Source organism: Aegilops tauschii, chromosome 6 (genome assembly GCF_002575655.3).
Source record: "Aegilops tauschii subsp. strangulata cultivar AL8/78 chromosome 6, Aet v6.0, whole genome shotgun sequence".
NCBI lineage: Eukaryota > Viridiplantae > Streptophyta > Magnoliopsida > Poales > Poaceae > Aegilops > Aegilops tauschii.
In genome coordinates, this window is record NC_053040.3 from 478,742,242 (window position 1) to 478,769,934 (window position 27,693).

General features: G+C 42.0%; 1 long non-coding RNA gene across 1 annotated transcript; it reads left to right on the top strand.

The window, feature by feature from the left end:
• Positions 1-5,231: 5,231 nt before the first annotated feature.
• Positions 5,232-5,862, top strand: LOC120965988 (uncharacterized). The gene is made up of 2 exons (XR_005758950.3): positions 5,232-5,373; positions 5,472-5,862. It is a non-coding gene; the product is annotated as an uncharacterized lncRNA (long non-coding RNA).
• Positions 5,863-27,693: the final 21,831 nt, after the last annotated feature.

Sequence of the window (27,693 nt, forward strand, 5' to 3'; positions counted from 1 at the left end):
ACCCTCAACCGTACCCGGGTTGTTCTGTCTCACATTTATAGCGAAGAACTGAAGAAAATGGGTCTCAAGGAGGACTTTGACAGGTCTGCACCTCCACCGAAGAAATACAAGAAGGTCAAGGTCCCTTCCTTGGTGGCCAGCTCTTATTCTTCATCGCGCGAAACTGATGAGCATGAAGACTTGGACGACACTGCAGCAGGCCCTACATCAACAAACGACCCCAACAACGCTGGCGCTCCTTCATCAACTGATATTCTTCAGGGGCGTTAGTCCTCATTTTCGATCCTTTTGGTCATTCGATGACAAAGGGGGAGAAATTTGAGTTAGTCTTCAAGCGGGTCTATCTTATATGGGCGTTTTTCTTAAGTTACAACTCTCGTTCTTCTGATGACTTTGCTGGATCGAGTTGTAAACTTAAACTCTATGGTGGCCTGATACTTTTGTTGTTTCTTCTGCATGCTTATTCCTCATTAATGTTATTGCACACATGCTGAATTACATCAGTCACCATATTTCATCATGCATTTCAAATTCTTTATATTATATGTCAAATGCGTGTATGAATTACAAGATATAGGGGGAGGTCTCCATGATTCAACTCTTCAAGTGTGCATTGCTTCAAAAGCAAATTCCTCACTATGCACATCTTCAGGGGGAGTTCTTCTATATCTTGCAATCAAATTCCTCAATATCAGTATTTACACTTCATATGTTTATCCCCGTTGAAAACTTAACCTATATTGTCATCAATCACCAAAAAGGGGGAGATTGTAAGTGCATCTAGTGCCCCTTAGTGATTTTGGTGTATTGAAGACTTATAGGTTAAGGGACTAATGCGTTTATGAGTGTACACAGGTCTATAAGTCTATGAGGAGTTTGATATTTATAGAGAAAGTCGACCCCTAAAAATAAAGTTCTTCGACTGAAGACTTTGGATTTCTGAAGACTTTCTGAAGACTTTGAAAGTGAAGAAATTGATGTGACCTTGAAGACTTGGTATTCATTTGAGGAACATGAAGCGTGAAGACTTTTGTTTTCGTAGTTTCATTTTCTCTTTCTTGAGTCATAGGAAACACCGTACTGCTAAAGGGGGTCGAGGAAATACTAAGGAAAAAATTTCATGTGATGCCCAACTCAAAATCCTACACCTACCAATCCCTTCGAGTGAAGCCATTGGAAATCTCATACAGTTTAGTCATATTCTTCAGTGACAGAAACGAAGTTCTTCTGGTCTCTGAGGAATTTGTTCTGACTGAGGAGTTAGGAATTCGCCGGTGCGGATTGCCTACATAGTGAGGAACATGATAGCCCTGAGGAATTTGATACTCAAATTTCCGACCGTTGCTGTGCTATGCGCCAGCTGTCCCAAAATATCTACCCACCTAACGGTCATATCATTGAAGGGCATTTATGTCTTATCATGTCGGGCTGCTCCCTAGGCTATAAATAGCCGCCCCCTACAACCACTAGTTGGTTGGCTGCTCCGAGAGAAACTGCCACTTGTCATTTGAGAGCATCCCATCCTCCGAGGACTTTGAGCGAAAATCATCGAGTGAGGAAAACCCAAACCCAAACACCTACAAACCCAAAGTGATTGAGCATCACTGAAGAGATTGATCCTGCGTGGATCCGGCGCTTGTTACCTTTGAAGACTGTGCTTCTTCCAGACGGTTAGGCGTCATGGTCTAGAGCATCCAAGAGGAATTGTGGATCACCGAGTGACCGAGTTTGTGAAGGTTCGGAAGTAACCTGAAGACATACCACGAGTGATTGGGCGAGGTCTGTGTGACCTTAGCTCAAGGAGAATACGGTGAGGACTGTGTGTCCGGGACTGTGTGTCCTCAGGTTTAAATACCTAGCCGCTCCAACCAGATGTACAACTGAGACAGCAGTTGGAACTGGTCTACCAAATCATTGTCTTCACCAAGCCTACTGGTTCTATTTCCTCAACTCTTTCATTTCCTCATCACTGTGTTGTGTGCGTGTCATATCTGTGTTTGAAGACTTTGACTGAAGACTTTCTCAATTTCCTCAGTTCAATTTCTTCAGTCTATTTGTCTTCTTCCTGTGTTATCCTGTGTTTATGCTTTCTGTACTCTGTGATTGTCTTCATTTCATCATGATGACCATGCTTGTGTTCTGTTATGTTTACTTCTTAGTACTTATTCCGCTGCAAGTAGTTCTTCGCTAAGGAATTTCCTCACCTGCAAATTCCTCAGTGAAGAATTCATAAAAATTGCCTATTCAACCCCCCCCCCCCTCTAGTCGATATAACGCACTTTCAATGGGTCGAACTAGGTAAAACCGCATAGCGATCAAAGATCTACGAACTCGTGGTGTGTCCTCCAAGTCAAGGGTGGACAAGATCTCTTCCCCTCCTATTGTAATCTATCTCGGGCGACCCTAACCGTATCGGTGTCTATATAAACCGAGGGTTGTAGTCATTAGGGTTAGAGCTTTATTCATCACCTCGTACCTTAGGGTTTAGCTCATGCTGATCTCGAGGTAGATCTACTCTGTAAACCACATTATACATCCAATATAATCAAGTAGGACGTAGGGTATTACCTCCTTGAGAGGGCCCGAACATGGGTAAACACCGTGTCCGTCGTCCCTTGTTTCCCATTGATCTCAGATCCATAGTTCGGGACCCCCTACCCCGAGGTCTGCGGTTTTGACACCGACACCGGGCTCTATCATTTCGATCGAGCCAAGCTTGGTATCCGTCCCTTCTATTCGGAGGGTGATCTCTTGATCCATATACGGATCTAGAATGGCCTACTCTAGCGGCCAGGTCATGCCGAAGATCATATTGATATTCCGGCTGTGCCGCCTCCTTGCCTTTATGGCAAGGAGGGGCGGGTAGGTGTTCGGCCTCACCAGTCGGCTTGTCACTTCCTTGAGGGGGGCGGTCGAGCTGGTCACCTTGAATTCATTTGGGTGGTACGGGCTCAAGAGCTTCGTCATCAAACTGTGGCAGCAGCTTCCTCTTTGGATAACTTCTGTGTTGCTACTCATGGTCGTACCCCTCTTCGACCGGGAGGACTTTTGTCCATCTGTCGTTGAGGGTATCCTGATCGGCTTTGAGCTGTTGATGCTTCTTCTTGAGGCTGCGAGCGGTGGCTATAAGTTGTCGCTTGAACCGCTCCTGATCAAGCGGGTCTTCTAGGACTATGAATTCTTTGGCTCCAAGGCTAACCTCCTCTTCGGAAAGAGGGAGGTAATTACTGTCCTCGGAGTCGTTGAGGTCCTCGGGGTCAACTTCATCTTCCTACTCCTCCAAGCCGTCGGGCTGCTAATCCAGGGCAGGGTCACCGAATTCTTCGATGTTGTCCAGGGTGTGTTCCTCTCCAGTATCCATATGGGTTTCCCTGCTTCTTCGTCCATTGGTCCTGCGACGCTGTCGTCGGTGTTTAGGCGGCTCCTCGCCCGGCTTGGTATTGTGTCTAGGGGAGCCATTGTCAGCGTTGGCACCATCACCACTGTCCTTGGGAGTGTCAACCACGTATACATCATAGGTCGAGGTGGCCGTCCATCGGCTGGCGGCAGGGGTGTTGGTGTGGACCGATGGTTCGACATCGTCGTCCATGTCCTCGGCCTCCTCAGAGGAGTAGTCCAGCATATCGGTTAAGTCTTCGATAGTGGCTACTAAGTGGGTGGTGGGTGGGATGTAAAATTCCCACTGATCCATCTCACGGTCCCCGGGTAGGTCGTCTGAGATGCTCATCTCTTGGATCCGATTTAGCGCCTCGTTTGTCAGAGCGAGGCTGCACGAGTCAACGTGCGGGATTCCTTCGGAGTAGAATTCTGGAGTGCCAGTAGGCGGTGGGGAGGGTCTGGCTGATGGGGTCTTGCTCTTGGGATGCCGGACTGGTGTCCAGGCTCGAGGCCGGATCGGTGGCAATGGAGGAGAGTTCGGCCAGGACCGTCCCCTAGTTTACAGGTGCCGAAGTAGAACTAAGGCTCGAGGCCTGCCCCGAGGTGGGGGTGTGAGCGCAGCCAGAGCCAACTCTGGGCTTTCAGGGGCGGCTGCATCCAGGTTCGAACCCTGGTGCGCATTGATGGCTGATTCGATGACCGGGCCGAGGGTGGATTCGGGAGTCGAGGCTCCCAGCTAATTGGGCGACCCGGGCAGAGCTGAGAAGCCCATGAAGATCAGATCGCCCCGAGCGTCGGCGACGTACTCCAGATTATCGAACCTGATGTGATGCTCGAGGGCGAAGTTGTCGCCTGGTCGAGACGACCGGTCGAATTGGCGGGTAGAACAATGTTGCCGAACGCAAACAGTTGGCCGAGGACGAAGATGTCTCCGGAGTTGATGTCGTCTCTGATGATCAGGCGAGCCATCGATCCTTTGGCGATCCGACAGCGGAACTCTCAATCAAAGCACCAATGTCGGTGTCAAAACCGGCGGATCTCGGGTAGGGGTCCCAAACTATGGACCTTGGATCGATGGGGAACAGTAGACGAGGGACACGATGTTTACCCAGGTTCGGGCCCTCTCTAAGAGGTAAAACCCTACGTCCTGCTTGATTGTGTATGAGGGGGTTACAGAGTGGATCTACCATGAGATCAGGCAAACTAAACCCTAACTAGTAGGATGGTGACTGTTCTCCTGGCCTCTACGAACTAAGCCCCCTGGTTTATATAGACACCAGGGGTGCTAGGGTTTACATATAGTCGGTTACATAAAACGGAGCACCGAATCTTCCATCTTGACTTGGGGCATACACACACGAGGTCTTCGGCCCGGACACAATACGGCCCAACAGTCCGGCCCATGAGAGATGGGCCGCCCATCCGAGGACCCCCTAGTCCAGGACTCCCTCATAGACGGTGAATAAGAATGACTTTTTTCCTTTGCAGTTTCTAGTGCGAAACAACAATTTTAAATAGGAGATATTTGAAATTTGGTGAGGTATTTAAGATTACGTGTACACATCGATATAAGGTTAAAGAATTAAATAAGAAATATTTAATTCAATATGTACAATAAATTATGTGCATTTCCATGTACATGATCACCGATGAATTGGGATGCTCATCCATGATCGAAATAAATATAATATACATGTACATATCTTCAGTTGCTGAATATTAATTTTGTACATCTCAATAATCAATGAAATATAATAAATTAATATTATATATATAGTAATTTACTTGGTGGCTATTAATTTGGGAAATCTCACCAAATCTCTAGTTTAATGTGATAAATCCACTATAAAAAGGCTTGCCCATTTCTTCTGTTCTCGTCAGAACTTACATATCACACCAAGATCAACAACTCGCTCCTTCAACACAAACGACCAGTTGAAATGAGGAATACCCATGTGTTGCTTATGTCCGTGGTCTTACTCGTGCTAGCATCAGGTAGTCATTTGTCCATGTAATACATATTTGCTTAATGTCTCTCACCAAATAATGGTCATGTTGTGATCGTTCGTTTTCTTCATCGTGGGATTTTGCAGATGTGGTAGTGGAGGCATCAAGATATTCTAGCATTAAAGAATTCGTATGTGTGGAGAAAATTTTCCCACCTCGAACATGTGATACCCATGCTTGCGAAGAGTCATGCTACAAACGTACAAGGCAATACAAATCTGGCGAGTGTGTTGCTCAGGGGTGCAAGTGCAAGTTATGCATATATCAGCCTCCGGCCATCCATAATAATGAACAAATGGGTTCTAACTAGCTAAGTAGGATTGGTTTTTGAGCAAATAATGTGGCAGAACCACAAATGGTGTAGAAGCAAGGTTTTTCACTCATATGAGCCATATGAAGAGTGATGAATTTAGTCTTGCTTCTTGAATTGTCTGGAATTAATAAATGGTTTATCAAATTTGAGAAGTAGTCTATAAATTTTGGGTGCTTGACTTTGCATGTGTATTCAGTTGAACTAACTGATTTTTAATGAAGAAACTGATATGTTTGTTTCCTTTCTATTTTTTTACTTGAACTTTTTTATAATGAAGGTCTAGACTTCAATTTCTTGCATCTTGAGTTCATGATGAAATGTTTAGATTTTGATGTTCTTGTACTGTTCTCGTTTTTTTTGTTACTTGGTTTCCGCATCCGAACTGACAGTGTTATTATCTCTCAATTTTTGTATTAATTTTCACGAACTACCCAAGAAAGTCGGTGATTTTTCAATCCTTTTAAATGATTTTTTTACAAATGTGCTCATATGAATTCTTCTAATCCTAGTTTTTTTAATGTTTGTACTGCTCTGAGTTTCTCCCAACTTACAAAACCTATATGTGTGAACCTATCTAAACATTCTCAGTCTGAATCTCGTGACAGATTTTTTTATGTTTGTAATTTCTTATTTTACAAAACCTATATGTGTGAACCTCTCTAAACCTTCTTTATCTTTCACACATGAATCTCATGAAGGATTTAATTTATGTTTGTACTTTCTTATTTTCCTTCTCTGAACTCCATGTGCTTTGATACATGAACTTACATAACCTATATGTGCGAACATCTCGACTTTAAGTTCTAGTTCTCCATAAATGGATTTACTTCATTTTTTAGTGTGTCCCCAGACTGAAAGTTTGAACATTGGTAGTCTCTATACTTTTCCATGCATTTTTTTCCTCAGCGAGATGTGTACTCTCACAAATTGAATTCATTAATTTTTTGTTGTTGATAGACCTTGAACTTTCTTATATTTATTATGAGATCCCTAAGTTTCGCATATTTAACTACTGCAGTTTTCAAGCACGCATACTTCCAGCACCAAATGCATACACTCTCAGGAAAGGACCACACAAGCATGTAACATATAGAGCCAGAGCTACTCGTCTAGCCACACGCATACAGAGAGCTATAGTTGCTTTTATTTAACTAGTTTGAAGTTTTAACGATGCTCTTTTTTCTCCAACTTAGTTTGAGCTCAAAACGTGCATATACGTTTGATATGTGGCAGTTCAAAATGAGCAAAAACACAAGTTCAGCTATAGTAAGACACTAGTTCGGCTATAGCCAAGCAAGTTTATCTGCAGTCCAGGAACAATATTATTTTTGTGTATTGACTGGATGACAGTATGTGAATTTTGTTTTTCTGCACTTCTTGAAATGAATATTTGAACCATCATATGTGGGTATGCGAACCAAAATTCAGAAGAGGTGTGGGAACAAGTTCTGTAATTGAACAAGCATCTATAATAGCTTCAACATTTTCACAATAGTGAAGGCACAATATTCCTCCCATTCCAGTAGCTCAACAACCATCAAATTCTTCCTAAAACTTCTTTAATTCCTGAAACTACCATCAATCTACATTCTAACAATAACATGCACATTCGGAATGATGTATCACTTTAATTAGTGAATTGTCTCGAACAAACACTAGTTTGTTTGGAGTGGACTACATTAGCGTATGTGCAAAACTGTTCTTTTTCTCCGGCGAGTGAACTGTCATTAGTCTAACATAAGAATGGATGCAATATGTACATATGAACTATTTACTTTGGCCACTTTTACTTAACAAAGCAAAAAAAACATCAAATGTAAATAAAATCAGGGGTAGGTCATGATTTTATTCTTCACCACATGTTCTAGCCCCTTATCTTCTCATCACAACCAAGGCTTCTTTGGAAAACCCTATTCACCGCTCTCTGCGGCGAATTGTCGGGATTTCGCACAGGAGAAGTATGCGAGCGACCATACATGGGCCGGCCCACTTGATGTGCGGCCAACGGTTTTGGGAACCTTCCAGAAGGTTCCCTGAACCGGTTTTTTCTGTGATGTTTCCTTTCGGATTTTCTTGGTTTTCTTTTGTTTTTTCTTTTTTGTTTATTCTTTTTTTACTTCTTTTTCTGTTTCTGTTTTTCTTTTCTTTCTATTTTCTTTCCTCTTTTACATTTTGACATTTTTATTTTTCAAAATATGTTCAGAAATTATTAAAAAAATACATTTTCCAAAATTTGTTCCAAATTTCACAAAATGTTCCTATTTTCAGTTTTTGTTCGGAAATAGAAAAAATGTTCAAAATGCAAAAAAGTTTAGAATTTCAAAATTTGTTAGTTTATTGTCAATAAATGTTCAAAAATTTCGATTTTTATAATTTGATAAATTTGTTCAACATTTGAGAAACTATTTCCTTTTTAAAATTTTGTTCACAATTTCAAAAAAAAATCAAGAATTTCGAAAACTTTTCCCATTTTGAAATTTTGTTCACAAATTAAAAAAAATCATATTTTTAATAAAATTCCACAAATTAAGAAAATGTTCGGGATTTCAATAATCATTCTTGTTTTCGAAGTTTGTTCATGTTTTTAAAGTTTGTTCACATTTTTTCATTAAAATGTTTGGAGTATTTTCAAAATGTTCGCATTTTACTAAAAAATGTTCGTGTTTTCAAAATTTGTTCACATTTTTTCATTAAAATGTTCATCCTTAAAAAAATGTACACGGTTTCAACATTTTGTTCGCAATTTCAAAAAATGTTCCGATGTTTCAAATCTGTTTACATTTCCAAAAAAGCATACCAATACGTATTTTGTTCGGATTTTTGAAAAAAATTCTTCATATTTTTAACTTTCTGTTCTGAATTTATAAAATGGTCTTGTTTCAAATTTTTGTTCCAAAATTATAAACTATTCATAATCTCAGAAAATATTCGGTAATTTCAAAAAATGTTCGCATTTTTCGTTCTGTTTTTTATAAAAATTGGATTTAGAAAAATGGTTCGCTTTTCAAAAAAGACTTTGGAATATAAAAAATGGTATTTCAAAAATGTTCGCAATTTTAAAAAAAAGTTTAACAAATGTTTTCCAAATCTCAACGACTGCTATGTGTTCTTATCGTATGTTGCGCCTATATTTATAGTAGATGATTACTGGTGTATTGGTTATCCGCTTGTGTTTGTAGCCTGCGTAGTGCGAGGGCTCAGGATTGAATCCTGCCTCTCGTGGATTTTTTTTTCGCGGGACAGAAAACAAGAAGCGTCACGTAGGTGGGCCGGCCCAGGCGGAGGACTGCCCGCGCGAAACCCCGCCATTCTGCCGCATAATGAGGCAGGTAGGAACTCCCGACTTCTTTACCCCCCCTCTCTCTCTTCTTCGGGGCGAACAAATCCCACCAGTAGTGCCTTTTCCGCTAGAAGAGATTGAAGGCAAAAATCGAGCAGAGCATGGCAGTCACATGCGGCAGCTTGGAATTGTGAGAGTGCAGCAACATTTGCATGTCACGCGGGAGAACACATCATTCGGGCAAGCCTGCGGCCAGCCAATGCGCTGGATGATGAGAGCCGTCCACCGGCACACCTCGGTTGAACTGCTCCAACTCATGATGTTAAAGATCCCAGGAAACAGTTCATCCATTCAATTTTCAACAGACATCACATGTGCATTAACAGATTAGCAGTTCAATTTCAACAGTAGAAGATCTCATGAATGCTAAACCAAAATTCTAGGGACAAATAGAATGTATTACCTCCATCCCAAATTATTTTTCTTAGATTTTTTTAGGACTAGAGTAAACAGGCTTACTCCAGTGGGGGGTTACATTCAGCTAGCATTAGGTTCCTTAAACCGTCGGGGACATTTGCAATCCGGAAGTGGTTCCCTGTTCTCCTTGCTTCTGTTGCGAGTTCATGCGCACGGGAGTTTTGTTCTCTGGCAATGTGAATCACCTACTGACTAGCAAAGCTTGCTAGAGTTGATCTTATATCCATGAGCACTCCATAGTTAGCTGACCGGTTCTGGCCGCCTTCTTTGAGATCATCAGCTAAAGACTTGTAGTCTGTTTCCACCAGAATATGCCCGTTAAACCTTGATGCCAATGCTTGCAAACCCGTCAGCAAGGCATGTCCCTCCGCCTCCTGAGAACAATTTGCAGGGCCTAGCTTCCTGCCCATCGATAAGTAGACCTACCCTTTATAGTCTCTCGCTACTGCGCCTCCCCAGCATTGTCCGCTGTGAGGAAGGAAAGATACATCTATGTTCAGTTTTGCAGTTCCTCTCGATGGTGCAGACCACTGTACTTTCTGACTTGCATGATCCCTACGGTTCAGATTGGTCTGAGCTTGATAACCCACAAGTATAGGGGATCGCAAATGTTTTCGAGGGTAAAGTATTTAACCCAAATTTATAGATTCGACACAAGGGGAGCCAAAGAATATTTGAAGGTATTAGCAGCTGAGTTGTCAATTCAACCACACTTGGAGATTAATTATCTGCAGCAAAGTGATCAGTAGCAAAGTAGTTTGATAGTTTTGATAGTAGTGACAGCAGCAACGGTAACAGTAACAATGATAGCAGTAATTTGTAGCAAGTGTAACAGTGATGATAGCAATAGTAAAGCAGCAAGAACAATAAGGATAAATTCGTAGGCATTGGATCAGTGACTTGTTGGATGACATTCATCATGAGACAGTTATAACCTAGGGCGATACGGCACTAGCTCCAGTTCATCGATATAATGTAGGCATGTATTCCGTAAATAATCATACGTGCTTTATTAAAAGAACTTGCATGACATCTTTTGTCCTACCCTCCCGTGGCAGCGGGATCCATATTGGAAACTAAGGGATATTAAGGCCTCCTTTTAATAGAGAACCGGAGCAAAGCATTAACACATAGTGAATACATGAACTCCTCAAACTACGGTCATCACCGGGAGTGGGCACGGTTGTTGTCACTCCGGGGTTGCCGGATCATAACACGTAGTAGGTGACTCAAAATCGGATCTAAGACATGGATATAATGATGAATTTATAAACGGTTCAGATCTGAAATCATGGCATCCGGGGCCAAAGTGTCAAGCATTAAGCATAGCAAAGTCATAGCAACATCAATGTAGGAACATAGTGGATACTAGGGATCAAGCCCTAACAGAACTAATTAACTCGATTACATGATGAATCTCATTCAACTCCTCACCGACCAGCGAGCCTACGAAGGAATTACTCACTCCCGGTGGAGAGCATCATGGAATTGGCGATGGAGAAGGGTTGGTGATGACGAAGAACGAAGATCCCCCTCTCCGGAGCCCCAAACAGACTCCAGACCTGCCCTCCCGAGGAAGAACATGGCTTGGCAGCGGCTCCGTCTTGTGGATCGCGATAATTCTTTCTCCCTTATTTTTTCTGGAAATATGTGAATTTATAGTATCACGGCGGTCTTGGCTCCAAAAATCCTTATTTATTCCATAAAAAATCCTCGTGAAGTTTCGTTCCATTCCGAGAACTTTTATTTCTGCACAAAAACAACACCATGGTAGTTCTGCTGAAAACAGCGTCAGTCCGGGGTTAGTTTCATCCAAATCATGCAAATTAGAGTCCAAAACAAGGGGAAAAGCGTGAGAAAAATTAGATACGTTGGAGACGTATCAACTCCCCCAAGCTTAAACCTTTGCTTGTCCTCAAGCAATTCAGTTGATAAACTGAAAGTGAGAAAGAAAAACTTTTACGAACTCTGTTGCTCTTGTTTGCATAAATAAGCTTAAACAGCACCCAGGTTTTCAGTCAACATTATAACTAACCATGTCAACAATAACTTTTAAAGATTATAATGATTCATATCAATGGCATAATTGATACGTCTCCAATGTATCTACTTTTCCAAACACTTTTGCCCTTGTTTTGGACTCTAACTTGCATGATTTGAATATAACTAACCCGGACTGACGCTGTTTTCAGCAGAATTGCCATGGTGTTATTTTTGTGCATAAATAAAAGTTATCGAAATGACCTGAAACTTCACGGAGAATATTTTTGAAATTTATAAAAAATACTGGCGAAAGAATTAGCAACAGGGGGCCCACACCCTGTCCACAAGGCTAGAGGGTGCGCCCACCCCCTGGGGCACGCCCCCTACCTCGTGGGCCCCCTGAGACTCCACCGACCTCAACTCCAACTCCATATATTCACGTTCGGGGAGAAAAAACCAGAGAGAAGGATTCATCGCATTTTACGATACGGAGCCGCCGCCAAGCCCTAATCTCTCTCGGGAGGGCTGATCTCGAGTCCGTTCGGGGCTCCGGAGAGGGGAATCTGTCACCGTCGTCATCATCAACCATCCTCCATCACCAATTTCATGATGCTCACCGCCGTGCGTGAGTAATCCCATCGTAGGCTTGCTGGACGGTGACGGGTTTGATGAGATTTATCATGTAATCGAGTTAGTTTTGTTAGGGTTTGATCCCTAGTATCCATTATGTTCTAAGACTGATGTTGCTATGACTTTGCTATGCTTAATGCTTGTCACTAGGGCCGAGTGCCATGAATTCAGATCTGAACCTATTATGTTTTCATGAATATATGTGAGTTCTTGATCCTATCTTGCAAGTCAATAGTCACCTACTATGTGTTATGATCCGGCAACCCCGAAGTGACAATAATCGGGACCACTCCCGGTGATGACCGTAGTTTGAGGAGTTCATGTATTCACTAAGTGTTAATGCTTTGGTCCGGTACTCTATTAAAAGGAGGCCTTAATATCCCTTAGTTTCCAATAGGACCCCGCTGCCACGGGAGGGTAGGACAAAAGATGTCATGCAAGTTCTTTTTCATAAGCATGTATGACTATATTCGGAATACATGCCTACATTACATTGATGAACTGGAGCTAGTTCTGTGTCACCCAATGTTATAACTGTTGCATGAGGAATCGCATCCGACATAATTATCCATCACTGATCCAATGCCTACGAGCTTTTCACGTATTGATCTTTTCTTAGTTACTTTTCCGCTGCCACTATTACGATTACTACAAAACTGCTGTTGTTACTTTTGCCACCGTTACCGTTATTTCCATACTACTTTGCTAATAAATACTTTGCTGCAGACATTAAGTCTTTCAGGTGTGGTTGAATTGACAACTCAGCTGCTAATACTTGAGCATATTCTTTGGCTCCCCTTGTGTCGAATCAATAAATTGGGGTTGAATACTCTACCCTCGAAAACTATTGCGATCCCCTATACTTGTGGGTTATCAAGACTATTTTTTGGCGCCGTTGCCGGGGAGCATAGCTCTATTCTTTGAGTCACTTGGGATTTATATCTGTTGATCACTATGAGGAACTTGAAAGATGAAAAAACCAAGATTTATCCCTCAACTACGAGGGGGGGGCAAAAATCTGCCATCTAGCTCTGCACTTGATTCACCTTCTGTTATGAGTAAACTTGCGACACCTACTCGTGCTATTGATTCTGATATGTCGCATGTTATTGATGATGCCACTTCTGCTATGCATGATGCTTATGATGAAACTACTTCTATGCTTGATAATATTGTGCCATTAGGTGAATTTCTTGATGAACAACTTGCTAGGGTTAGAGAGAATGAAATTATTGAAACTGATAATATTGATGAAAGTGATGATGAAGATTCTCCCCCTACATATGAATTTCCTGATGTGCCTGAGGGTTATGTTATGGATGAAGAAACTGCTAGAGACTTTTTTGCTTGCAAAGATAGATATGATCTTAAGAAACTATTAGCTAAGCTGAAAGAAAAATCTTTGAATGCTAGAATGAAATATGACCCTGCTTTTGCTACTTCATCTATCTGTATTTCTGGTAAGGATTATGATTTCTCTGTCGATCCTCAGTTAATTACTTTGGTTGAATCTGGTCCTTTTTATGGCTATGAATCTGAAACTGTTGTGGCACATCTTACTAAATTGACTGATATAGCCACCCTATTCACTCATGAGGAAAAAAATCGTTACTACTATATCCTTAAGTTATTTCCATTCTCATTAAAGGATGATGCTAAAACATGGTTCAATTCTCTTACTCCTGGTTGTGTGCGTAGTCCCTAGGATATGATTTATTACTTCTCTGCTAAATATTTCCCCGCTCATAAGAAACAAGCTGCTTTAAGGGAAATATATAATTTTGTGCAAATTGAAGAAGAGAGTCTCCCACAAGCTTGGGGGAGGCTTCTCCGATTACTTAATGCTTTGCCTAATCATCCTCCCAAGAAAAATGAAATACTTGATATCTTTTAGAATGGACTAACCGATGCTTCCAGAGACCACCTACATAGTTGTGCTGGTTGTGTTTTCAGGGAAAGAACTATTGAGCAAGCTGAATTGCTGTTGAATAATATATTGAGTAATGATAATGATTGGACACTTCCTGAACCAACTCCTAAGCCAACTCCGAAGAAAAGGGGTATTCTATTTCTCAGTCCTGAAGATATGCAAGAGGCAAAGAAATCTATGAAAGAAAAGGGTATTAAAGCTGAAGATGTTAAGAATTTACCACCTATTGAAGAAATACATGGTCTTGATAACCCGACACAGGTAGTAAAGGTAAATTCTCTCTATATATTTGATGAAGGTGATATCCCTCGTAATAAGTCTGCTAGTCAATGCTTGGATGAGTTTGATAATTTTATTGTTAAACAAGAAAACTTCAATGCTTATGTTGGTAGACAATTGAAACGTAATGCTTATATGATTGAACACTTGAGTGATTATATGTCTAGAGTTAAAGGTGACCTTAAACTAATTAGTAAACATGCTTCTATGGTTACCACTCAGGTAGAACAAGTGCTTAAAGCTCAAAATGATTTGCTCAATGAATTAAATAATAAGAAAAATGATAATGCTGTTAGAGTTATGACTAGAGGGGGTAAAATGACTCAGGAACCTTTTGTATCCTGAGGGCCACCCTAAGAGAGTTGAACAAGATTCTCAGAGAACTAATGTTGATGCACCTAGTCCATCTAAGAAGAAAAAGAAAAATGATAGGACTTTGCATGCTTCTAGTGAACCTGTTGTTGACACACCTGAGAACCCCAATGATATTTCTATTTCTGATGCTGAAACACAATCTGGTGATGAACATGAACCTAGTGATAATCTTAATGATAATGTTCACGCTCAACCTAGCGATAATAATGATGTAGAGATTGAACCTGATGTTGATCTTGATAACCCACAATCAAAGAATCAACGTTATGATAAGAGAGATTTTGTTGCTAGGAAGCATGGTAAGGAAAGAGAACCATGGGTTCAGAAACCCATGCCTTTTCCTCCTAAAACATCCAAGAAAAAGGATGATGAGGATTTTGAGCAGCATGCTGAAATGATTAGACCTATCTTTTTGCGTATGTGTTTGACTGATATGCTTAAAATGAATCCTTATGCTAAGTATATGAAAGATATTGTTACTAATAAAAGAAAGATACCGGAAGCTGAAATTTCCACCATGCTTGCTAATTATACTTTTAAAGGTGGAATACCCAAGAAACTAGGAGATCCAGTGGTACCAACTATACCATGCTCCATTAAAAGAAACTATGCTAAAACTGCTTTATGTGATCTTGGAGCCGGTGTTAGTGTTATGCCTCTCTCTTTATATCGTAGACTTGATTTGAATAAGTTGACACCTACTAAAATATCTTTGCAAATGGCCGATAAATCAACTGCTATACCTGTCGGTATTTGCGAGGATGTGCTTGTTGTGGTTGCAAACGTTACTATTTTAACGGACTTTGTTATTCTTGATATTCCCGAGGGCGATAGTATGTCGATTATCCTTGGTAGACCTTTTTTGAATACTGCAGGGGCTATTATTGATTGCAACAAAGGCAATGTCACTTTTCATGTTAATGGTAATGAGCATACGGTACACTTTCCGAGGAAACAACCTCAAGTCCATAGTATCAATTCTATTAGAAAAACTTCAACGATTATTATTGGAGGTTTTGAATTTCCTCTCCCTACTGTCAAGAAGAAATATGATATTCTTATTGTTGGGGACATGCATATCCCCGTTGAGGTAACCTAGTGTTATTCGAAAATTCTCCGGTTTCATGCGATTCGGAAAGAGTTTGTTAACAAGACTTGATCAACCTTGTTAGTGGATTCCTTTTGATGAGCATGAGATGGATGAAGTTAGAAAGCACACAACTCTCTGTACCCTCCTTTTACTTTCTGTTGTTTAGATTAAATAAAGCAAAAATAGAATTTTCTGTCTGTTTTCTGAATTATCCTTGCAATAAAAAATACCCCGAAAATAAAAGTTCTTCAAACGTCCCGAAAATGAAATATGATTTTTTGTAGAATATTTAAGAATATCTGGCACCGAGAACACACCAAGGGGACCCACCATCTGGCCACGAGGGTCCAGGGCACGCCCACCCCCCAGGGGCACACCCCCTGCCTCGTGGGCTCCACGTGGACCCCCTCCACTTATTCCTGCACCCACTCACTTTGTCTTCCTCCAGAAAAAATCCTCCCATAGCTCAAACCCGTGTTCTAGCTCATCTTGCTGCCATTTTCAATCTCCTTGCTCAAAGCTTCATTCACAAAACTGTTTTGGGGGATTGTTCTTCGGTATGTGACTCCTCCAATGGTCCAATTAGTTTTTGTTCTAGTGCTTTAATTATTGCAAATTTTTGCTGCTAAGGTGACCCTGTTCTTGAGCTTGCATGTCAAATTTATATGGTCCCAAGTAGTTCTAATGCATGATATAGCCTCTAGGCACTTGTGGGAGTAGTTGCTATCAATCTTGTTGAGTTTGGTTCACTTTTATTTTGCGTCACTAAAATTTTCAGAAATTTTTCAGAGAAATAAAAATGTTTAGGAAAATGTACCAAGGTGGTTCCTCAAGGAAGCAAGGACCAAGGCTCGCGATACGTGAGCCGGACGATGAACCACCGAGGGAAGCTCAAGTGCGGCCTTGTGAATGGCTGTCAGAAGAGTTTATGGTCCAGGCAGACATCAAGAATGAATTTGACGCGTATGTGCGTAACGCTGATCTTGAGGGCTTCGTGTTAGATAAGTGCCCACAATACTATTACCTGACTGATTCCTTTGTGAGAAGGTTTAAATTTACATCCTTGCGTAATTCTCATACTGTTTTATTTGATCTTTATGATAAATCATATACCATGGACCTAGAAGATTTTAATACTGCTTGTAAACTCCCGCAGTGGAGCAATGTTAGTGAACCTCGCAAATCTGAATATAAAGACTTTCTTGCTAGTATCACTGTGGGGGAATCTAGAGAAATCACACAAGCTACCATAGGGAGCATTCAATTTCCTTCCATACATTATTTTGCTCTCTTCGTAGGTGATGCATTAATGGTAAATATGAGGCTTGTCACATGTGCGTTCCAGATCTTAGTGTCCTCAAGAGTGCGGTATTAGGTGATAAACAATATAACTTGGGGGCCATTGTTGCACGAAGGTTGCATCTTAACGGTTTAAGTGGAGACTTGTTTGCTGGAATTTATGCAACTCATGTAGCTAATTATCTTGATGTACCCATATGAGAAAATGATATGGAATTGCCTCCTGTTTATCTAGATTATAATGCTATGGTTCGCCACCAGTTTGTTTAGAGGAATGAACAGTTTCTCCAATACCGACTAATCTTTGACAAACGTCGCACTGTCCATATTGCCCTCCCTGCTCCTACTTTCTTTAACTTTCAGGCAAAGAGGAGATATGTTATAACCAGGGAGGAGGCGAACGAGTATGAGAGGAGTACGGAAGCAGCTCGCCTCCGAGCTGTAGCTCTTGAGGCAGTAGCTGCTGCATCTCAGTACAACCCCAGCTATGACTTCGGATATCCGCCAGGCCAGCCGTGGGCATAGACCAACTTAGGCCAAAAGCCTAAGCTTGGGGGAGTACGTATTTCTCACCAATATTACATTCATGTTCACACACTCATGCCAGTTTTCAATGCTCAAACTTTTTCATTGTAGTATTCATGCTAGTTTATTTTCTTTTCTAAGCCTTCTTCTTGTATGTTTGAAAAACCTTAAGAAAAACCAAAAAAATTAGTTGTAGCTCTTAGCTAGTTTACTTTCCATGCCTGTAGTAGTAGTAATTAAAATAAAACCCAAAAAGATTTCTCATTCTTCTTTTGCTTGTTGGGAGCTTTCCCGTGTAAATAGTTTTATTTCTTTTCTTTTCTTTGGGGGTCGAGAGGAGAAGACATTGATGAAAATGTTGAGTGGATCTCTTATGCATTATTGTTGATTTAACCAAGAGCCCATATTACCTTGTCTTCTCCCTTGTATTAAATGCTTGCAGATGCCAGCTTAGTCCAATGCACGTGCACTATTACTATTATCCACACCGTTCGGTTGTGCAAGTGAAAGGCAATAATGACGATATATGATGGACTGATTGAGATGAGAGAAGCTGGTATGAACTCAACCTATCTTGTTTTTGTAAATATGATTAGTTCATCGTTCCCGATTCAGCCTATTATGAATGAAACATGTTTGCAATGATAATTAGATATTATAGTTGCTCATGCCATGCTTAATTTGCTAGGAGTTTATAATGGTTTACCTTGCGTGCCAACATGCTATTAAAATGGTTGTGATGTGGTATGATAGGGTGGTATCCTCCTTTGAACGATTCGAGTGGCTTGACTTGGCACATGTTCATGCATGTAGTTGAAACAAAATCAACATAGCCTCCACGATATTTATGTTCATGGTGAATTATATCCTACTCATGCTTGCACTCAGTGTTGATTAATTTTAATGCATGCTCATGACTGTTGTCGCTCTCTAGTTGGTCTCTTCCCAGTCCTTTTCTAGCCTTCACTTGTACTAAGCGGGAATACTGCTTGTGCATCCACTTCCATAAACCCCAAAGTTATTCCATACGAGTCCACCATACCTTCCTATATGCGGTATCTACCTGCCATTCCAAGTAAATTTGTATGTGCCAAACTCTAAACCTTCAAATGAAATGCTCGAATAGCTCATGTATCAACTAGGGCTGTCTATATCTTCCATGCTAGGCGGGTTATTCTCATGATGAGTGGACTCCGCTCACCATTCATGAGAAAATGGCCGGTAACCAGGATGCCCAGTCCCATGCTCAAATCAAAATAATTGCAAACAAAACTCCCCCGGGATTGTTGTTAGTTGGAGGCACCCGTTGTTTCGGGCAAGCCATGGATTGATGCTTGTTGGTGGTGGGGGAGTATTAACTTTACCATTCTGTTTGGGAACCACCTATAATGTGTGTAGCATGGAAGATATCGAGATCTCTTGGTTGTTATGTTGACAATGAAAGTATGCCACTCAAAATATTATTTATATCTGTTTCAAAACTCGAGCTCTGGCACCTCTGCAAATCCCTGCTTCCCTCCGCAAAGGGCCTATCTATTTACTTTTATGTCGAGTCATCACCCTCTTATTAAAAAGTACCAGTTGGAGAGCACCGTTGTCATTTGCATGCATTACTATTAATTTACATTAAGTATGACTGTGACTGGATCTCTTTTACCATGAATTACAATGTCTAGTCAGTCCTTGATCTTCAGAGGTGTTCTGCATTTATGTTTTGTGGTCTCAGAAAGGGCTAGCGAGATACCATCTTGTTATATCATATTATGATTGTTTTGAGAAAGTGTTGTCATCCGAGATTTATTATTATTGCTCGCTAGTTGATTATGACATTGATATGAGTAAACATAAGACCTAAATGTTATTGTGAATATGGTTAGTTCATGATCTTTGCTGAAAACTTGAATGTTGGCTTTACATATTTGCAACAACAAGATCAAACAGAGTTTGTAAAAGTTTTTTTTATCACTTTCAGTTTGTCAACTGAACTGCTTGAGGATAAGCAAAGGTTTAAGCTTAGGGGAGTTGATACATCTCCAACGTATCTACTTGTTGAATATTTGCCCTAGAGGCAATAATAAATTGGTTATTATTATATTTCCTTGTTCATGATAATCATTTATTATCCATGCTAGAATTGTATTGATAGGAAACTCAGATACATGTGTGGATACATAGACAACACCATGTCCCTAGTAAGCCTCTAGTTGACTAGCTCGTTGATCAATAGATGGTTACGATTTCCTGACCATGGACATTGGATGTCGTTGATAACGGGATCACTTCATTAGGAGAATGATGTGATGGACAAGACCCAATCCTAAGCCTAGCACAAGATCATGTAGTTCGTTTGCTAAGAGCTTTTCTAATGTCAAGTATCATTTCCTTAGACCATGAGATTGTGCAACTCCCGGATACCGTAGGAATGCTTTGGGTGTACCAAACGTCACAACGTAACTGGGTGGCTATAAAGGTGCACTACAGGTATCTCCGAAAGTGTCTGTTGGGTTGGCACGAATCGAGACTGGGATTTGTCACTCCGTGTAAACGGAGAGGTATCTCTGGGCCCACTCGATAGGACATCATCATAATGTGCACAATTTGACCAAGGAGTTGATCACGGGATGATGTGTTACGGAACGAGTAAAGAGACTTGCCGGTAACGAGATTGAACAAGGTATCGGGATACCGACGATCGAATCTCGGGCAAGTAACATACCGATTGACAAAGGGAATTGTATACGGGATTGATTGAATCCTCGACATCGTGGTTCATCCGATGAGATCATCGAGGAGCATGTGGGAGCCAACATGGGTATCCAGATCCCGCTGTTGGTTATTGACCTGAGAGTCGTCTCGGTCATGTCTGCATGGTTCCCGAACCCGTAGGGTCTACACACTTAAGGTTCGGTGACGCTAGGGTTGTAGAGATATTAGTATGCGGTAACCCGAAAGTTGTTCGGAGTCCCGGATGAGATCCCGGACGTCACGAGGAGTTCCGGAATGGTCCGGAGGTAAAGATTTATATATGGGAAGTCTTATTTTGGTCGCCGGAAAAGTTTCGCGCATTATCGGTATTGTACCGGGAGTGCCGAAAGGGGTCCGGGGGTCCACCAGCCCCGGGGGGCCACATGGGCTGTAGGGGTGTGCGCCTTGGCCTATATGGGCCAAGGGCACCAGCCCCAAGAGGCCCATGCGCCAAGAGATAAGGGAAAGGGAGAGTCCTAAAGGGGGAAGGCACCTCCGAGGTGCCTTGGGGAGGATGGACTCCTCCCTGGCCGCACCCTTCCTTGGAGGAAGGGCCAAGGCTGCGCCCCCCCCCCCTCTCCCTTGGCCCTATATATAGTGGGGGAGAGGGAGGGCAGCAAACCCAAGCCCTGGCGCCTCCCTCTCCCTCCCGTGACACATCTCCCTCCTCCCGCAGCGCTTGGCGAAGCCCTGTTGGAATCCTGCTACTTCCACCACCACGCCGTCGTGCTGCTGGATCTCCATCAACCTCTCCTCCCCCTTGCTGGATCAAGAAGGAGGAGACGTCGCTGCTCCGTACGTGTGTTGAACGCGGAGGTGCCGTCCGTTCGGCGCTAGGATCATCGGTGATTTGGATCACGACGAGTACGACTCCATCAACCCCGTTCACTTGAACGCTTCCGCTCGCGATCTACAAGGGTATGTAGATGCACTCCTCTCTCTCGTTTCTAGATGACTCCATAGATTGATCTTGGTGATGCGTAGAAAATTTTGAATTATAGCTACGTTCCCCAACAGTGGTATCAGAGCTAGGTCTATGCGTAGTTTCTATGCACGAGTAGAACACAAAGTAGTTGTGGGCGTCGATTTTGTCAATTTGCTTGCCGTTACTAGTCTTATCTTGATTCAGCGGCATCGTGGGATGAAGCGGCCCGGACCGACCTTACACGTACTCTTACGTGAGACAGGTTCCACCGACTGACATGCACTAGTTGCATAAGGTGGCTAGCGGGTGTCTGTCTCTCCCACTTTAGTCGGATCAGATTCGATGAAAAGGGTCCTTATGAAGGGTAAATAGAAATTGGCATATCACGTTGTGGCTTTTGCGTAGGTAAGAAACGTTCTTGCTAGAATCCCATAGCAGCCACGTAAAACATGCAACAACAATTAGAGGACGTCTAACTTGTTTTTGGAGGGTATGCTATGTGATGTGATATGGCCAAAAGGATGTGATGAATGATATATGTGATGTATGAGATTGATCATGTTCTTGTAATAGGAATCACGACTTGCATGTCGATGAGTATGACAACCGGCAGGAGCCATAGGAGTTGTCTTAATTTATTGTATGACCTGCGTGTCAATGAAAACGCCATGTAATTACTTTACTTTATTGCTAACCGTTAGCTATAGTAGTAGAAGTAATAGTTGGCGAGACAACTTCATGAAGACACGATGATGGAGATCATGATGATGGAGATCATGGTGTCATACCGGTGACGAAGGTGATCATGCCGCGCCTCGAAGATGGAGATCAAAGGCGCAAGATGATATTGGCCATATCACGTCACTTTATGATTTGCATGTGATGTTTGTCATGTTTACATCTTATTTGCTTAGAACGACGGTAGCATAAATAAGATGATCCCTCACTAAAAATTCAAGAGACGTGTTCCCCCTAACTGAGCACCATTGCGAAGGTTCGTTGTTTCGAAGCACCACGTGATGATCGGGTGTGATAGATTCTAACGTTCGAATACAACGGGTGTTGACGAGCCTAGCATGTACAGACATGGCCTCGGAACACATGCGAAACACTTAGGTTGACTTGATGAGCCTAGCATGTACAGACATGGCCTCGGAACACAAGAAATCGAAAGGTCGAACATGAGTCGTATAGTAGATGCGATCAACATGGAGATGTTCACCAATGATGACTAGTCCGTCTCACGTGATGATCGGACACGGCCTAGTTTGACTCGGATCATGTATCACTTAGATGACTAGAGGGATGTCTATCTGAGTGGGAGTTCATTAAATAATCAGATGAACTTAATTATCATGAACATAGTCAAAAGGTCTTTGCAAATTATGTCATAGCTTACGCTTTAGTTCTACTGTTTAAGATATGTTCCTAGAGAAAATTTAGTTGAAAGTTAATATAGCAATTATGCGGACTGGGTCCGTAAACTGAGGATTGTCCTCATTGCTGCAAAGAAGGCTTATGTCCTTAATGCACCGCTCGGTGTGCTGAACCTCAGCGTCGTCTGTAGATGTTGCGAAACATCTGACATACACGTTTTGATGACTACGTGATAGTTCAGTGCGTAATGCTAATGGTTTAGAATTGTGGCACCAAAGACGTTTTTGAAACGTCGCAGAACATATGAGATGTTCCGAAGACTGAAATTGGGATTTCAGACTAGTGCCCACGTCAAGAGGTATGAGACCTCTGACAAGTTTCTTAAGCCTGCAAACTAAGGGAGAAAAGCTCAATCGTCGAGCATGTGCTCAGATTGTCTGAGTACCACAATTGCTTGAATCGAGTGGGAGTTAATCTTCCAGATGAGATAGTGATGGTTCTCCATAGTCACTGCCACCAAGCTATTAGAGCTTCGTGATGAACTATAACATATCGGGGATAGACATGATGATCCTTGAGCAACTCGCGATGTTTGACACCGCGAAAGTAGAAATCAAGAAGGAGCATCAATTGTTGATGGTTAGTAAAACCACTAGTTTCTAGAAGGGCAAGGGCAAAAGGGATACTTCATGAAACAGCAAATCATTTGCTGCTCTAGTGAAAAATCCCAAGGTTGAACCCAAACCCGAGACTAAGTGCTTCTGTAATGAGGGGAACGGTCACTGAAGCAGAACTACCCTAGATACTTGGTAGATGAGAAGGCAGGCAAGGTCGACAGAAGTATATTGGATATACATTATATGAATGTGTACTTTACTAGTACTCCTAGCAGCACCAGGGTATTAGATACCGGTTCGGTTGCTAAGTGTTAGTAACTCGAAATAAAAGCTGCGGAATAAACGGAGACTAGCTAAAAGTGAGATGACGATATGTGTTGGAAGTGTTTCCAAGGTTGATGTGATCAAGCATCGCATGCTCCCTCTACCATCGAGATTGGTGTTAAACCTAAATAATTGTTATTTAGTGTTGAGCATAAACATGATTGGATTATGTTTATCGCAATACGGTTATTCATTTAAGGAGAATAATGGTTACTCTGTTTATTTGAATAATACCTTCAATGGTCTTGCACCTAAAATGAATCTCGATCGTAGTGATACACATGTTCATGCCAAAAGATATAAGATAGTAATGATAGTACCACATACTTGTGGCACTGCCATTTGAGTCATATTGGTATAGAACGCATGAAGAAGCTCCATGTAGATGGATCTTTGGACTCACTCGTTTTTTGAAAAGATTGAGACATGCGAACCATGTCTATTGGTATATATGCATGAAGAAACTCCATGCAGATGGATCATTTGGACTCACTTGATTTTGAATCACTTGAGACATGCAAATCATACCACATGGGCAAGATGACTGAAAGGCCTCGTTTTCAGTAAGATGGAACAAGAGAGCAACTTGTTGGAAGTAATACATTTTGATGTATGCAGTCCAATGAGTCCTGAGGCGTGCAGTGGATATCGTTATGTTCTTACTTCACAGATGATTTGAGTAGATGCTAAGTGTATTTACTTGATGAAACACAAGTCTGAATTATTGAAAGGTTCAAGTAATTTCAGAGTGAAGTTGAAGATCGTCGTGACAAGAGGATAAAATGTCTGTGATATGATCATAGAGATGTGTATCTGAGTTACGAGTTTGGCACACAATTAAGACATTGTGGAAAGTGTTTCACAATTAATACCGCCTGGAACACCATAGTGTGATGGTGTGTCCGAACATCATAACTGCACCCTATTGGATATGGTGCATACCATGATGTCTCTTATCGAATTACCACTATCGTTTATGGGTTAGGCATTAGAGACAACCGCATTCACTTTAAATAGGGCACCACGCAATTCCGTTGAGAGGACACCGTTTAGAGAAACCTAAGTTGTCGTTTCTTAAAAGTTTGGGGCTGCGATGCTTATGTGAAAAAGTTTCAGGCTGATAAGCTCGAACCCAAAGCGGATAAATGCATCTTCATAGAATACCCAAAACAGTTGGGTATACCTCCTATTTCAGATCTGGAAGCAAAAGTAATTGCTTCTAGAAACGAGTCCTTTCTCGAGGAAAAGTTTCTCTCGAAAGAATTGAGTGGGAGGATGGTGGAGACTTGATAAGGTTATTGAACTGTCACTTCAACTAGTGTGTAGCAAGGCACAGGAAGTTGTTCCTGTGGAACCTACACCAATTGAAGTGGAAGCTTATGATAGTGATCATGAAACTTCGGATCAAGTCACTACCAAACCTCGTAGGACGACGAGGATGCGTGCTACTTCAGAGTGGTACGTGATCCTGTCTTAGATATCATGTTGTTAGACAATACTGAACCTACGAGCTATGGAGAAGCGATGGTGGGCCCGGATTCTGACGAATGGCTTGAGGCCATGAAATCCAAGAGAGGATCCATGTATAAAAGCAAAGTACAGACTTTGGAAGAAATACTTGATAGTCGTAAGGCTGTTGGGTGCAGATGGATTTTAAGAAGAAGACGGACATGGACGGTAATGTTACCGTCTATGAAGCTCGACTTGTGGCAAAGAGTATTTTCACAAGTTCAAGGAGTTGACTACGATGAGATTTTCTCATCCGTAGCGATGCTTAAGTCCATCGGAATCATGTTAGCATTAGCTGCATTTATGAAATCTGGCAGATGGATGTCAAAACAAGTTTCCTTACCGGTTTTCGTAAGGAAAGGTTGTATGTGATACAATCAGAAAGGTTTTGTCGATCCTAAGGATGCTAAAAGGTATGCTAGCTCCAGCGATCCTTCCATGGACTAGAGCAAGCATCTTGGAGTCAGAATATATGCTTTGATGGAGTGATCAAAGTTTTTGGGTTTATACAAGGTTTGTTAGAAACTTGTATTTACAATAAAGTGAGTGGGAGCGCTACAACATTTCTGATAAGTATATGTGAATGACATATTGTTGATCCGAAATGATGTAAAATTTCTGGAAAGCATAAAGGGTTGTTTGAAAGGAGTTTTTCAAAGGAAGACCTGGATAAAGCTGCTTACATATTGGGCATCAAGATCTATAGAGATAGATCAAGACGCTTGATGATACTTTCAAAAAGAACGCGCACCTTGACATGATTTTGAGAGAGTTCAAAATAGATCAGCAAAGAAGGAGTTCTTGGCTGTGTTACAAGGTGTGAGTATTGAGTAAGACTCAAGACCTGACCACAGCAGAAGAGAGAAAGGACGAAGGTCGACCCCTATGCTTTAGACGTAGGCTCTACAGTATGCTATGCTGTGTACCGCACATGAAGTGTGCCTTGCCATGAGTTGGTCAAGGGGTACAATAGTGATCCGGGAATGGATCACATGACAGCGGTCGAACTTATCCTTAGTATCTAGTGGACTAAGGAATTTTCTCGATTATGGAGGTGAAAAGGAGTTCGTCGTAAAGGGTTACGTCGATGCGAACTTTGACACTAATCCGGGTGACTCTGAGTAGTAAACCGGATTCGTATAGTAGAGCAGTTATTTGAAATGTCTCCAAGTAGCGCGTGGTAGCATCCACAAGATGACATAGATATTCGTACAGCACACACGGATCTGAAAGGTTCAGACCCGTTGACTAATAACCTCTCTCACAAGCATAACATGATCAAACATGAACTCATTGAGTGTTAATCACATAGTGATGTGAACTAGATTGTTGACTCTAGTAAATTCTTTGGATGTTGGTCACATGGTGATGTGACCTGTGAGTGTTAATCACATGGTGATGTGAACTAGATTATTGACTCTAGTGCAAGTAGGAGACTGTTGGAAATATGCCCTAGAGGCAATAATAAATTGGTTATTATTATATTTCCTTGTTCATGATAATCGTTTATTATCCATGCTAGAATTGTATTGATAGGAAACTCAGATACATGTGTGGATACATAGACAACACCATGACCCTAGTAAGCCTCTAGTTGACTAGCTCGTTGATCAATAGATGGTTATGGTTTCCTGACCATGGACATTGGATGTCGTTGATAACGGGATCACTTCATTAGGAGAATGATGTGATGGACAAGACCCAATCCTAAGCCTAGCACAAGATCGTGTAGTTCGTTTGCTAAGAGCTTTTCTAATGTCAAGTATCATTTCCTTAGACCATGAGATTGTGCAACTCCCGGATACCGTAGGAATGCTTTGGGTGTACCAAACGTCACAACGTAACTGGGTGGCTATAAAGGTGCACTACAGGTATCTCCGAAAGTGTCTGTTGGGTTGGCACGAATCGAGACTGGGATTTGTCACTCCGTGTAAACGGAGAGGTATCTATGGGCCCACTCGGTAGGACATCATCATAATGTGCACAATGTGACCAAGGAGTTGATCACGGGATGATGTGTTACGGAATGAGTAAAGAGACTTGCCGGTAACGAGATTGAACAAGGTATCGGGATACCGACGATCGAATCTCGGGCAAGTAACATACCGATTGACAAAGGGAATTGTATACGGGATTGATTGAATCCTCGACATCGTGGTTCATCCGATGAGATCATCGAGGAGCATGTGGGAGCCAACATGGGTATCCAGATCCCACTGTTGGTTATTGACCGGAGAGTCGTCTCGGTCATGTCTGCATGGTTCCCGAACCCGTAGGGTCTACACACTTAAGGTTCGGTGACGCTAGGGGTAGAGATATTAGTATGCGGTAACCCGAAAGTTGTTTCGGAGTCCCGGATGAGATCCCGGACGTCACGAGGAGTTCCGTAATGGTCCGGAGGTAAAGATTTATATATGGGAAGTCTTATTTTGGTCGCCGGAAAAGTTTCGCGCATTATCGGTATTGTACCGGGAGTGCCGAAAGGGGTCCGGGGGTCCACCAGCCCCGGGGGGGCACATGGGCTATAGGGGTGTGCGCCTTGGCCTATATGGGCCAAGGGCACCAGCCCCAAGAGGCCCATGCGCCAAGAGATAAGGGAAAGGGAGAGTCCTAAAGGGGGAAGGCACCTC